Here is a 14,697-nt window from a genome sequence, read left to right on the forward strand (position 1 = left end):
CTTTCAATTATATAACGAAAGCATGTGGAGAGAAGGGAGAAAATACCTTACCAAGTTATTCAAGAAACTGCGGTTATTTCAAGTTCAGCTGGGCGCTCCATCAGCTGACGTCACGTTGTTTCGCAAACGACTGTCTGTCCTAAAAGTTTTGAGTATCATGTAATAGCTCTGTGTTTTTACAAGTAAGTTGTGTTAATAAAGTTGATTGTTTTACCAACGGAGGTATAACTTGTAAGGACCAGCTACGAGCCACAAATAAAACACTTACAGAATAAACATTGCGCTCAGGACATTTCTCGACATGAATCCGATTCAATGGACCTGCGATAGCATGTCAAGCGCGCTATTGCTCTTAGAGTGTTACTTGACGCAATTCGGAGCTTAAATAATAAATGATCATTACGCTCTATTCAGGAGGTTAAAACCATCATGACGAATATGGAACATCACTTTTGGTCTACCCTGCTTAAGAGGAAAATTTCATATATATGCGAGTTTTAGAGTTTTAATGAAAACTGCGTCTCTTGTAAAATCATATTATGGCCTTTTAAAATTGATAGTGCAATTTCCTATTTCACTAAATTTGATCAAAATTCTTCGTGTAAGTACTTTTATCTTCTTAACTTTATGGAAACAGGACTAGCTTAGGCATCTTCCAAAAAACAGTTAGTTGCTTGAGAGTCTTAAGAATGAGAACGCAAAGTAAAAGAAATTGTCCTTCTGATGAAGATTAATAAAATCAATTTCCTTACAAATAGTGGCCCACCAGTTGCCGAGCAATAAAATTCGCTGAACACTGGTAGTTTCATCTGGTTCCAATTCCAAGCAAATGGGCTGGCCGCATTCGCCTAGGCGTTTTCGTGGTTTTCTCATGTTTAACGTGGATAAAAGTCAGTTTCCCTTAGAAATTCTTACACACAGGCATTCTTCTCCTTAGGCAGAGAGCCCTCATGTTCTTTGCCGTAACCAATTGAACCGAACCAAACCCTCCGAACAGTGTGTCATGCATGAAAACATTAACTAAAAATCAAATAATATAATTTTAGCGGGTTTCAAAAAATGTCATTATGATTGCTTTAAAATTTTAACCTACTCAGTATTATGCTTGCTGTACTTAACTCATCCACAAAATATGTTCTACTATTTTAAAGTATTTATGCATTAAACTCAAACAACCCGCAGGGCAGAATAAGTGCAACTGTACCTAAATTAGGGACTAATTTTCGAAATTACAAATTGCTAGCTTAAGTAATTTCTGTAACAATTGATTTACCACTGGTAGGAACCGGAGTTGTCAGTTAATTCTAGCATGAATTAATATGAATATGTAAGGTTGAAAGGATATAATAATGTGTTCAGTTTCAAACATGATTCTTTTACATGTATTTTGGGCGTATTAGTGCATGAATATATCCTTCTCTCTTAAAGCATTTGTCTGTTTCTAGTTGGTATCTGAAATTCAAGAAATGACCTATGTTTTGTATCATAAAACAACTCTAATAAATATTAACTCTTTACATACGCATTAATAAATATCTTTGGACTTTGCTATCTTTGCACGGTATGACAAAATGCTACCAACAGGAATTTTCTTTAGCTGCACAAAGCATTCTGCAATGTGATTGCCTTAATTTTCACTTTTGTTATTAACCTAACTTATAATTTGTATTTCTAATTTTTATTAATTTCTAGCAATCTGAAATAAATTAAAATTCAACAAATTAAACACCTTAGATTTTTGGTATAAATGCAATATGCTAAAAATACTCAAGTAAGGTTGTAGAGTCTATTTGGTTATTTTGAAGCAAGATACGTGAAAAATGAGCAAAATCTTCACCAGGGCTCAAACCTGAACCTCTTGAATACGCATAGATATTGTGCTACCGTTACACCACGAAGGCATGTTGGAAGGAGGGAGAAAATACAAACGGCGACTGTGGATGAGGAAACCTAGTCGCCAAATCTTGGAGATGACGAATTATTTTCCACCACTTTTTAGTTCGGGGCTATTTTAGAGTCTATTAGGGTATTTTGAAGCAAGAGACCTGAAAATGAGTAACGTTCTCGCCGGAACTCGAACCTGGACCTCTTTAATACGCGCCAAATGTGCTACCGTTACACCACAAAAGCATTTTGGAAAGAGGGAGAAAATAGAAATTGTTTTAAGGTGTCTGATGTATATAATCCAGAATTTGACTTATATGAAGTTTGCTATTTGTATTATCTCTCTCGTAAACAGCACGGTTTCAAAATTTAAATAATGAAATTTTAAGTAGTTAGAAATTTTTATTTAATGAACTATACAAAGATGTGAATTTATTTTCATCTTTGTACAGTAAAGAACGTCTGTAAACAGCCTAAATATGCAGTTTCTCTCCAGACAAAGCAATATGAAGGAACTGATTCCCCTCGGGAAATATAATACTGAAATTCTGTTAGTTTTCAGATAAATTATATGTCCTCTGTACCATTTTTAATGAGAAATATTTGTTGAAATTTCTCTCAGGGAAGTTCGGTTAGTGAAAAATGCCTGTATTTAATAGGGTACAAGGTATAAGGTACTTGAGAAATTCCCGTACTCTTAGGTACGAGTACAACAGAAAATAATTTCAGTGTAATTTTAGTTTGGGTAGCCTGCAGTATTAGCTGTTCTGTTAGTGGCAACATTTGCTTTTATGTTCTCATTGCCCTGATGACGTATATATGAATGGATATTCTTATTTTTACGTAATGCAGCTGAGGTATTAACCTCAGCTGCAAGAGAAGGAGACCATGTATCATGTTTGGGTATAACCCATGTTGACGTTTCTCTTCAAGAACGTGATTTTCCTAATGAACAGTTTCCAGGCCGATGGATTGAGCGCTGTTAGCCAGTATCTTCATCGCCATTGAAATGGCATCCACGAAGTCCAGACCTTTACACACCTGACAAAATATCTTGGAAAATGATCGAATTACATATCTCTCATTTCCGGTGTAGGATAGATGAAGAATTGAACGATAATCTGAAAAAAGCCTTTCGAAAGATAATCTTTCATATGCTCGGCAACGTGTCAAGGAAAGTATTGAGAAGAATACATCTATGCGTAAGGGCGCAGTAAAGCAAATAGAGATTGAATAGATTATAGTTCGTATACAAATGTATTCAGCTGTACGTATTATATACTAAATAAGTAAACTAAAATTACATTGGCGTTTCTGTATATGCTACTCAAACCAAGGACTACTTGGACGGATACTCTGTACTGTTGCGAATATTTTTCTTTACAAGTTTTAAAATAAAGCTATCCTTTTATTTTTTGCTTTAATGCTCAGCTGGCTGACAGCTGCTCCTTGCAATGTTCATATTAGCTGTTTAAATCCAGCCAAAACTGCAACATGGAGATTTGAAGTGTCAGTGTAGAACAGGTGGGAACGAATGCTACCAATCCCATTCAGCAGCCGTCCTTAGCGAAATCTTTTCGAGTTCATAGACCTCTCTTAGCATAAATATAATGCTGTATTTTTAAAATTATCTCATTCATTGCATCATTATACAGAACGTTCTGAACAACCATTCCTTTCTATATCTGTCTCAATCAGAATACTTCTCAGCCTTATTGTTCCATTTATTGAAAACAAAGGTATGATATTTGAGTAATAAAAGAAAAAAACCTGAATTACATTTGTTCTCCGCATTTTTCCAATAAATATTAAATTATTCATAAAAGATGGTAAAAAAGATGTGCAAAACATACACTTACATATAAAATCGGATATATTGTTCAAACTTTGAAAATATATTTCAGGATAATGTTTTATGATTCCATAAATACTCGCAGAAGAACTATTTCCTCAACTCTCTCGAATGTCTGAAAACTTTTAACAGAATTCCTACGATTCTCTATTCAAAGAAAAGAGTATTTGGGGAAAGAAAGTATAAAATAGAAGAGAGTAAGATAAAATTATCGATTTTCCCAAACTCTCAAAGACAAGTATCAAACTCGAAAGAGAGCTCTTTCCCCTTATAGAAAAGGAAAGAAATGGAATAAGAAATTATAATTAAGAGTCATTGATGTGATTAGTTAGAGTTATACAGGAATTCCACCCCCTTCAACTACCATTCAATGCAATTAGGTAAAGGAATTAGAAGTTGAATTTTTAAAAAGCTGCTAGTAATCCGACTCGGAGATCAACTCTTCTGCTTGGTGACCCTTTTCCTTAATCCTTTTCATCTTTAAAGAGGGACTCCGTCTTAGGAGACGTAATATCGTAATTATAATATTAAAAAACCAAATTCTTTTAAATGAATTATTTACAATACAATATGATTATAAAATGCATTATGGCAAGAGTCCTGTTGCAGTGAAAAGCTTGAATTTTATATTTTCTACAATATTGCGGTTTATAATGTTATTAAATCTTGCGTAATCTTCAAGGACACAAAAGGATGTGTTGTTATATCTTAATTGGTGATATAAACGTGTGTTAAATCGTATTTAGTTATAAAAAATTTACGGGTATTTACGGTATAAGAAAATAATAGTTTAAAAGCGGCTGTTCGGCATTTCTTAATTGGCTTACGTACAAAGCAAACACAAAATCAAATTCCTGATCTTACATTTTTCAATGTAAATACTAAATATGAAATATTTAGAAAAAGATTAATCTACATTGCGCTTCTCAAGGTCTTTATTCTTCCGATTTCCTCCCTGGATATTAATATTATTCCTGTTGTTAAGATAAAAATATATTAATACTTATTAGATTTGAGTAAATAAATTCGCTTCATAGCACATTTAACAAAGCATATAGTAAAATCATAACAAATATGGGATATATTGTTACTTATTTTATTAAAGTACAACGTTAGTGTTAGCTTATAGTAAAGAAAATGATTTATTAATAAATTAAATTAGCACATGTGTATTTTTTGTTTTACTAGCCACTAAGTGATTTTAAGGGTTTCTTTTAATTAAAAAAATAGGTTGAAAGATAGATGCGCTTTAGTTAAGTGATATTTTAAATCAGTTGGCGGAGTCACAGGATGGAAAGTTCTTGACTCAATTTTTTGCAGCATCGCGAAATTACAGTGATTTTACAGCCCATTTATTAAATATAGTCTTTTTGAAAAGGAAGGCAGGACCATGAAGATATGGCCATAATAGGAGCCGAAAGCGTGAAAGGTGTATGCGAACTGCACTTAAAATGTAGAAAATAGTTTTAACCTTTCGATGGTCATCAACAAACTCGTGCATTCCAGTTACACACCGCAGTGGGTACAAACGAACACATCTCGCATTACAAATTTACGTCTGACAGACATCGCTAATATTTGGTAAGAAATAATTCCTTAATCCAACAACTGCCAGTTTCCCTTATAAATACCTCCACGGGGCGTCCCTCCCTCTCCGTGTAGTTCCTAAGGGCGGAGCACGTAATAAGTTAAAAAAAAAAAAATCCAACAACTGCTAAAGGGTTAATGCCGCGGAATGCTTTTATATGAATAGAATTGTCAAACGTAGTTACAGGCTAACCTAACGATTTAAAGAATAGAATTTCTTTTCGAAACCTATGTTTGATGGCAGGTTATAAAGAAAGTTTTGCTGAACTAAAAAAATTTAGCTGATGATAGGGACAAATTTGCAGTATAATTATAGTTATACCTACAAATTCTTTACAGGAAAGTTAAATATTTAAACACTGCCTCTAATGATGAGGTTTCCATTTTTCGTCGACTCCCGCTGTGTTTTCTAACCCCCTAGAGCAGCGATTCTTAACATCTAAATTTCATCATCACGTAATAAAATGCGCAAAAGCTTGCCGGTGTTGTCAATATCCTGTAAGTTACGACGGAATAACAGAAAATAAACTCGAGTGACGGAGAACTAAAACCAAAATTGAGCACTTATCAAAACAGTTAGTTAATACTTTTCATAATGTGTACTGTATTCTGTTAATAAAACGACATAAATAAACTATATTTATTTGACAGTGAATGAAAATTTATTTTCTTGCAGGATTGAAGCCTTTAAGTCAATACGTTCAAGATACAATTACATATGTCTAAACCAAATTTCAGTTGACAATCAGGAAGTAATAAAAAGTAAATTTTATACTCAATTCCTTTAGTAAATAATTTTTTTTATTTAACTCAAAATTTGTGATAGGGTGCTTTGAGTGTTTCTCTCTCCGCCCGTTTGTAATATATCAAAGAATGTGTTATTGTTTTCATTATCTGAGTTTCGTGTCGTGGCAGAATTGAAATCGTTACCGTCTCGCACCCGAGAAATATGCATTGCAAGCTTCGCGCATAAGGACTTCATTGAAAACAAATATTATTAAAATTCCGTATTTTATATTCTGTATTTTGTATTTCAAGGATTGGTTTGGTTTATTTAGTTATGGCAAAGCACTCGAGGGCTATCTATCTTAAAGGGAGGGTTAACTTCGTAGAGAACTTTCTAAGGGAAAACTGACTTTTGAAAAAGTTAGACATAGGAAGAACCAAGAAAATGCTCATGCAACCAGCCCGTTTGTATGGAATCGAAGCCGGATCGGAACTACCAGTGTTCAGTGACTTCATCCATCGCTCGGCCGCTAGTGGCTTGAATTTCCAGAAATTTATACTTAAACTAGTAAATCTGTCATAACTGCTTTGATTAAGCTCGCTTCACGTATTAAATTGGAATCTGAGTAATATGAAAATCAGATAATAATATTTTGTTTAATTTTCCTAATTTTATTATTATTTATTTTTTAAGTGATTTTTAACATTCTAAAATTTTTAATATTATTTTTCTTGAAGACAAAAATCCTCATATGTTGTCTTCAGATTGCATATTTTTAACTTATCATATGTCATTTTATAATTTATTTATTTACTTTCTTAAGTTTATTGCTTCTTTTTACAGTTTTCATATTTTCCATGATCGGAAATATTTTCTCCTTTTAATTGCCGTTTTTTGCTCTTTTAATTTAAAGTTTTCATGTTGACATGATTAAAAGATAGCACTGAAGTCAACCTTGTCATTTTGTTCCTCTTATTTGGTTATGTATTGGTTTATTGAAATGAATATAAAAAACATCCTGAGTGTAGATGAACCGGAAAATGAGATTCGAAGGTAGATAATAGCAAAAATACCTTACATATATTCCAATAACGTACGAACGGTTGTAGTCTCAGTTACTGCCAATGTAAGTCTGAAGAGGAATTTATAGTTTTTAGCTGCTTTAAGCTCTTTAACAATGGTGATTAATTTTTATTAAGTGGTCGTTAATTCTAATTAAATGCCTGTGACTGCAATAAAGATAAATTTCAGTTTCGGAAAATTAGTTGGGATCTCTTTTGTTCCTAACATGTTAAGTAATCTAAAAAATGAATAAAATATGATTATAATTTTCAAAGCCCAAATTATTGGTTGAAAAAAATTCAGTATTTTTGATTTTGAAAGAACAACGTGGTGCGTCTACAAAGTGTTAGGTTTGATTTTTTTAAATGAACTTCAGGAAGCTCTCAAATGATAATTAGTGGCAACGGTTACTTAATGTATGAACTTTACTTCTCTTGAAATATCGCCCCGCTTATGGAAAGAAATTTGATAAGATGCTGCCATTCTTCATTCAATAACTGCATAGCAGGAAGCAGAAAATTTTCTTCTCGCAATGCAACTGTCATCGATCAATTTATTGAAATCAAGCAATTTATCATAAGAAACATTTAAGTTGAAACTGCGATAAAGATAAATTTCGGTTTCGAAAAGTTAGTTGGCATCGTTTTTGTAAGACGAAGCTCTGGTCTGTTTCGCTAATTAAACGTTTCCAGGATAATTTCGTTTAGGCTTACGGACAGCTGGCTGCTCCATCCGTCGTAGCATACCCGATTCCCTCCAACTGCGTCTACTGAGAAAAGGATTTGGAGATAATGAATCGACAAAGGGCATATGAATCATACCAACGGCAGTGGTGCATCTAGATGGACATCAGCGCGCTGCTTGGATATATGCATCAGATGGAGTACGGTAGAGATCCCTTAAAGCACAACTGCTGATATTATGAAAACATTTTAGAGAGTTTGCGATTCTCCAGGATTAACAAAAGTAGCTTTTAAATGAAAGCTTTAGAATCGTGTTGAACTTTATGAAGTCTGATAACCATACAAATCCACCGACGCCAATGAGCACAATGGTATAGGGGCAAAACTCTTGGATAACTGAATGCAAGATGGTAATATATAGCGACAAGTATTGCTCCTGTTTCACCAACGACAGTCGCCTAATAAGAGTCAACACTGAGACAAGTCCTGTGATATGGATATATATCCAAGACAACACTGAATAAGCCAACACTGAGACAAGTCCTGTGATATGGATACATATCCAAGACAACACTGAATAAGCCAACACTGAGACAAGTCCAATCCTGCTGTGTCTGTTGAAAGGTGTGCTACTCGGAAACGCAGCATCATCCTTTACAGCTCAAACGGCAAGGATAGCCTGTAACTTCTGGTTCTTATCAGACGCCCAATGACTCCGCGATAATGCGTGAGTGATATGCTGCACCCGACTGCACGACCATTCCCTTCAGTGGTCGCAGAATCTTATTTTTCAAGCAAGATAACGCCTGAACACATACGGCAATCAGTACGAAAACGCCACAAAGTATCCGGATGCTTCCTTTGCGATTTCCACGTCTCACACCATCAAACATTTGTGATACGTGATTTGCCGTCCTATGCTTGTTCTGCTCCAGCCTGAATCAGAAGGCGAACTGGCTGATATAGGACAGTTGAAAGCATATTGTCATCAGGCCCTAGAAATACTATCCGCACTCTGATTCACAGAAGAGTAGCTTCTCGTGTCACTGCAAGAACTACCCACTGTTCCCCACTGTTCACCACGTATATTCGATACTGCGTCGTAGTTTTTTAAAATTAAAATTACTTATTTATATATGCACACTATGGCTGTCAATTTTCATCACATTCTGTCAACTCTTTCATGGTGCTGCTTTTTCTTTCTCAGGCTTTTGTCTGTGAAACAAAAGGTAATTGATTATGTCAAAACTTATAATTTATTAAAAGCGAGCTAATGTTAAACAATACATGCTTAAGGAGGAAGAATTTCAGCGTTAATTTAATTCGAATCCTCGTGCAATAGAATTATCAAAATTAGATCCAAATCTAAATATTTCCAGAGCTAGTAAAATTTGTTTTATAGTTAATTATCACCGCTAGTTTGAAATTTTTATATCAGTTTGAACTGTGAGTACCGTTTTCATTAAATAAATATTTAGTTTTACATGAATACTGTAAAAACTGAAATGATGAGCAATGATATTTTTAAAACTTATTTTAAACGAAACTTATACACTGTGTTTCATTTTTATGTTCATATATATATGCAACTCCACTTCAAAGTGATAATATTTGTCTTTTTACAACAAACTGCATTTAGAGGAAATATATTTAGATATTTTGTTAGAGTGCAATATTTATAGAAATAATAAGACGTTTCATTTCCAGAAACTTTTCCGGAAGTTAAGTGAGCTTATAATTAATTTTTGCATTAAAAATATTTCGTGTAACACTTAAAAAGGGCAATGATCCCTTAATATCATAGAAACTAAAATTAATCAACTTTAATCTGAATCTGAAATAGTAACATTAGTTGGGAAAAGAGACATATTTAATTAATTTTCTTTTTTTACATTTGAAGTTTTATTACATTTGAAACTTTCTTCATAATCTTTCATTGCTTCTCACAGTAAAGATATGATTCATTACTTCGTATTTAAATTTATTTTATAGAAATTTAAAAAGAAATAACGCAATTCACAAATTAGTTTGAATGTCGTTGATACAATATTAACTGCGATATACAAGTATTACTTTAAATTTTGAATTATAAAATAGCGCTCTCCGTAGATAATGTGCCTCAAGACTACCATAGTTGATTGATCTTAGAGATAACGCTGAAATGCTCTGTTCAGGTTGTTTCAAAATTGCCTATCAGAGGAGACAGAAAAATCGATGTAAACCATATTCATAAATGAAACGATGACATAATACAGCAGTAAAAGGTAAGGAACATAAGATACAGAAACGACACAGTAAATCAGCAGAAAGAAATTCTTTCTAAACGTAATATATATGCACAATGTAAAAATTGAATACAGTTTTCAACTAGCAATAGTCACGCCTCGGTAGTACCTCATCGGCTATGACACTGCCTCTGCTGATATCATAACAAAAGCTCAAAGTTACGATTATGCTCAAAGCTGACCTTAACAGCGATGGATGTTTCACACCAAAGTCGCGCTGACAACCGAACGCGATGTAACAACCTTGGAGGTTCAGAAATAACAGTAAAGACCCCCGGTGATTTTGGTCACGAGATATCAGATGTAGATTGTCATGTTGTGATACAATTTATAGGAGTATCTAGCATTCAACGTTGAAGTTTTACACTAATGATTATACTATAATAAACTGTTTCAGTGCTGGCTGTCTTATATTAGTCCTGTATCTTTTGTCCCATCAAGCACCTTCCTGTAGCGTGTTCAGCCACGCATAACTGCGTAACTATGATTCATACGTTCTGTACCTTTCTTCAAAGATTTTACAGGGGGTTTTAAGACCTTTGTCCAATGAACCAATGAAATTTGGTATGGATACAGACAAATATGACACTAATTTTAGCCTCCACTGACGTATGCTGGTTCTACTTATTAATCTGGTTTAAAAAGTCTCTTTCCCATTAATGGCTGTAAGATCAACTGCTCGACCATGCTGGCACGAACCAGAATTGAAAAACTTACTATCTGTTACAAAAAAAAAAAAAAAAAAAAAATTAAATTTTCTCCCATTAGTGTAACATCTAATGAGGGGAAGAAACACTTTAAAATGAATACCTAACATATTCCCACCCTTAATTTATGGTGGAAGCCAGAAATTAAACACAAAAATACAATTTAAATACAGGGTTATCCAAATTAAACTTCCCCAACTCAGAGGCCTGTGCAGAGTGTTGTATGGGTCATAATGTGATGAAATTTTAAAAACAGACACTTCAGATCATGCGCTCGAGATTTATTGCACAAAAAAAATTAGTACAAGAAGTTGTCGATAGGTGGCGCTGTAACACTAGTAATGTGCATATTGCAGCAACGTGATTTGCAGAAATAAAGCTTCTGCGCAACGTATCCAAAAGACGAGTCCTACAAAAGTAGAAGACAGGCCTTGCACAGGCTCGTCTTCCACTTTTGTAGCTCCTGATACACAATTTTCCAGCTCGCTGATGCACAATGGCGACTTTGAAAGACAAAGCTCTGTTAGTGAAACTTTTCTACCTGAATGACGAGAACTCCTGTGCGATAAGAGCATTCCGTCGGCTGAAGATCTTACGCCGAGGACCTATGACACCACGCGCTCTACGAGACATGATTAAGAAGTTCGAAAGAACGGGACAGCTGGGAATTTTACCAGGTAGAGGACGACAGGTTGTGGAATCTGCACGTGTAGAGGACGTTGCTTTGGCGGTCGTGGACCCCACTAGCCAATCTCGAGCGTAATCAATAATAAATCTCGAGCGCATGATCTGAAGTGTCTGTTTCTAAAATTTCATCACATTATGACCCATACAACACTCTGCACAGGCCTCTGAGTTGGGGAAGTTTAATTTGGATAACCCTGTATATTCAAAAATAATATAATAAAATAAGAAAAACTAATATCTTAAAATTCCAAACAATAAAAAATTACAGTTCTAAAACTTGGCTCTGAAAATGTTCAAAAAGTTCACCAACCGAATGATTGGATCATCGTTCTTATGTATCTTCAGAAGGCATGGGTGAAAACTCCTGTTAACAAATTAGTCTCCAATTCTAAGTGTACGGCTCGATACACAGGGCATGTATAAATGATAATCCATACCTTGTTTTTTCCCTTAGAAGTACAGGGGCACATCAATCCACGCTCACGACTTCAAGAACTTTCGAGTCTTTGAATCCGTCAAATGGGGGGGGGGAATGATGAAGAAGATGAATGGGGGGGGGAAGTGGCAAACGATTTTGACGTAAACATTTTGCATTTCATGCATTTTGATAATTCACTTCGGATGTTATGCTTAGCAGAAGAGAAATCCAATAATTTTCTCACGAGATGGAACTAGTGGTCTGGAGACTTGAGTGATAGTTCTTTAAATGCAGTTTCGTATTAAGCAATTTATTACCTAATGTTTTGATATCAACAAAATTGGATATTTGAATGAAAATTCAGCATCACGTTCTAATAACTTTGTTTTCACTGGTATTATAATATTTTGATCACACAACGAGAACTTTGACACTATCTGAGACACCACCAAAACTTTTTTAACTGAATTCTTGACCAAAGAAACTTCTCTGCCTCTTTCTGTTCTTCGATAGAAAGTTCAGATGGAAAAAATTAATTTCTAGTCCTACATTTTGATATGAATCTTTTCATCGAACAAATAATATTTACAAATCTTCAAAGTTTCGAAATTCTTTCATAATTCATGAATTGATCTACTTTTGTACAGGTGAATAATTATATTGCAGTTTTCTTTCTTTCTGACATAAATAAATCTATATTAGGAGATGTTCCGAGTTGGACCAATTAATTTCTTCTTCTTTTAACCAATGTAGTCCCTCCCAGCATCCCGTCTCGATAAGATGCTTAGGGCTACAACCACGAGATGGCAGGTCCGCCGGATTTAGATTATCTGGGCCAAGTTAAACATCGGTGTGACTCTGTGAGTTTCATATTTCTTTGATTCTGTTACCCAAAAAAGTACCCCACTGGTCATTTCTTTGCATCCAAGATATAATTGTTGAAGAGTCAGTCCAATAATAAACATGTTACTGTAAGGACGGCCAGAACCTCAAAACTATAATTTTTAATCTGATTCCCAAAACACAAACAAAATATTCCAGACGCGGGATTGTCATAGTCCTTTTTGGAGCAAGTCGCAGTTTTACTCCTAAAAGCTGTACCAAAATTCTATTATCATCTTTACATCGTAGGAAAATTACTCATTTTGACTCGAGTCACAAAAAACATGTATGTACCCTTTTTTCTTTATTTCCGTACCTTATACGGCTGTATATCTTTAAGTTAGATAATTATTTCAATTCAGTGTACCGTTTCCGAAAGTCCTTTTGAATCTTCTCTAGAACGAAGAATCCCATTCTAACTTAGCTGACCAAGCCCCATGAATCATTAGCTTGCTAGCAACAATGCTGGGACGAGAAAACCGATGGGATCCTAAATATCTTGAGTTATATATAAAGTCTGCGTTAAGTAGGATTTTCGTCAAAGTTATTGCAGATCATTGAATAATCCTCCCGCAGGTCCTAGATAATCCCCAAAACCGAAGCTGGAGTTGTAAGATCTTTAAACAAAATTCTAGTCTCAAATCACAACTTTTCTGTTTCATCTACAGGACCGAATTGCCATAATCTCAAATCTGTCATAGCTTCAGCCATAATTTCTGTTGAATTTGAGATAAATTCTTCTAATTCTTATGCACTATTTACGGAGGTTATGCAGTTGTCAATATAGAACTTCAAGAGTTTATCAATAATTTGTTTGAGTTCTTTATGAGTTTTTCAAATGGTACTTTATAAACTCGTTGAGTAAAAATGGGGTACAAGTAGCTCCAAACACCGCTCTATTATACTGATAGAGTTTAATTTTATCTGCTTTCTCCCATGATAAAAATCTCAAAAATCGGCGATCTTCTTTAATTTAATTTGCACTTTAATTTTAAATTTGGGGGAAGGCTGTTCTAATGTCTGATGCAATAGCCTTTTCTCGAAATCTCAAGAATATAGCCGGAATTTCTCCTCACAGGAATTTCTTTCTCTCTTTCTTTCTCTTTGAAGGAATAGTCATTTATGAATGGTGCTTTTCCAGCTTTGCACAAGGCGTCAAAACTGGCCTGATAGAGGTAGCGGCACTCTCTGGCTTAATAAGTGGATGGTGACACGAGCAGTTGCCTCCTACTTCTTCTAATTCCTTTTTTGAGACTTTCTGTACGACAATCTTTTTCTAGCATTCTTTAAATACTAGGTCATAATCTTCAAATCTGTTTAACTTCTTCAGTCTTCTGGTAGTGCTAAACAACCTTCTTTCTGTTAATTTCTACTTGAGGGGATGTATGGGTTAATACAATTCCTTGGAAGACCAACACGGTAACGGCCGTCTTCTCTTCTCGCAAGTTCTTTAAGGAACTTTTGCCTAGCTCTTCTGCTTCCTTCTTAGACATTTGAGAGGGATCATTAATTCCTATTGTTTCCAACCGCCGCGAATCTGGAACCTTCAGTATTCTCAAAGATACATTAGTCATCAACGTAGTTGTACCACTACTAACGTAACTATGGGATGTATCCACTAACTCACCGCAAATTGTCTGACCAAATTTTGTCTGAATTGCTATTAGACCATTGTTCAGCTACTTGATTCGACCTGTTAGGAGTTGGCAATAAGTGTCGCTGCCAATTAAAACTTCTATTTCTGGACTCCCAGTCACAATATCTGATATCCGCAGTCTGTTTTCCTTAAGATCTTCTAGAACAGACTCCTTTGGAATGCAAGAAATTTCCCCACATATCATTTTTTGGTCAATGAATTCGGCTGAGAGAACTGATTTGTGACCATTACCCGGTGCACTTAATTTAATTTTATATTTATTATGA

At 34.7% G+C, this 14,697-nt stretch overlaps 1 protein-coding gene and 1 non-coding gene across 4 annotated transcripts in view; both read right to left on the bottom strand.

Annotated features, from left to right (window-relative positions):
• The window catches only part of LOC118200014 (neuroligin-4, Y-linked-like), a 986,473-nt gene that overhangs the window by 670,150 nt on the left and 301,626 nt on the right, over positions 1 to 14,697 (bottom strand). The window lies entirely within an intron of this gene.
• LOC118188379 (U4 spliceosomal RNA) lies at positions 10,088 to 10,223 on the bottom strand. Its single transcript, XR_004758109.2, has one exon. It is a non-coding gene; the product is annotated as a U4 spliceosomal RNA (small nuclear RNA).

The sequence above is a fragment of the Stegodyphus dumicola genome, chromosome X2, assembly GCF_044657685.1.
Source record: "Stegodyphus dumicola isolate Sdum_Otavi_A_Nest chromosome X2, ASM4465768v1".
NCBI lineage: Eukaryota > Metazoa > Arthropoda > Arachnida > Araneae > Eresidae > Stegodyphus > Stegodyphus dumicola.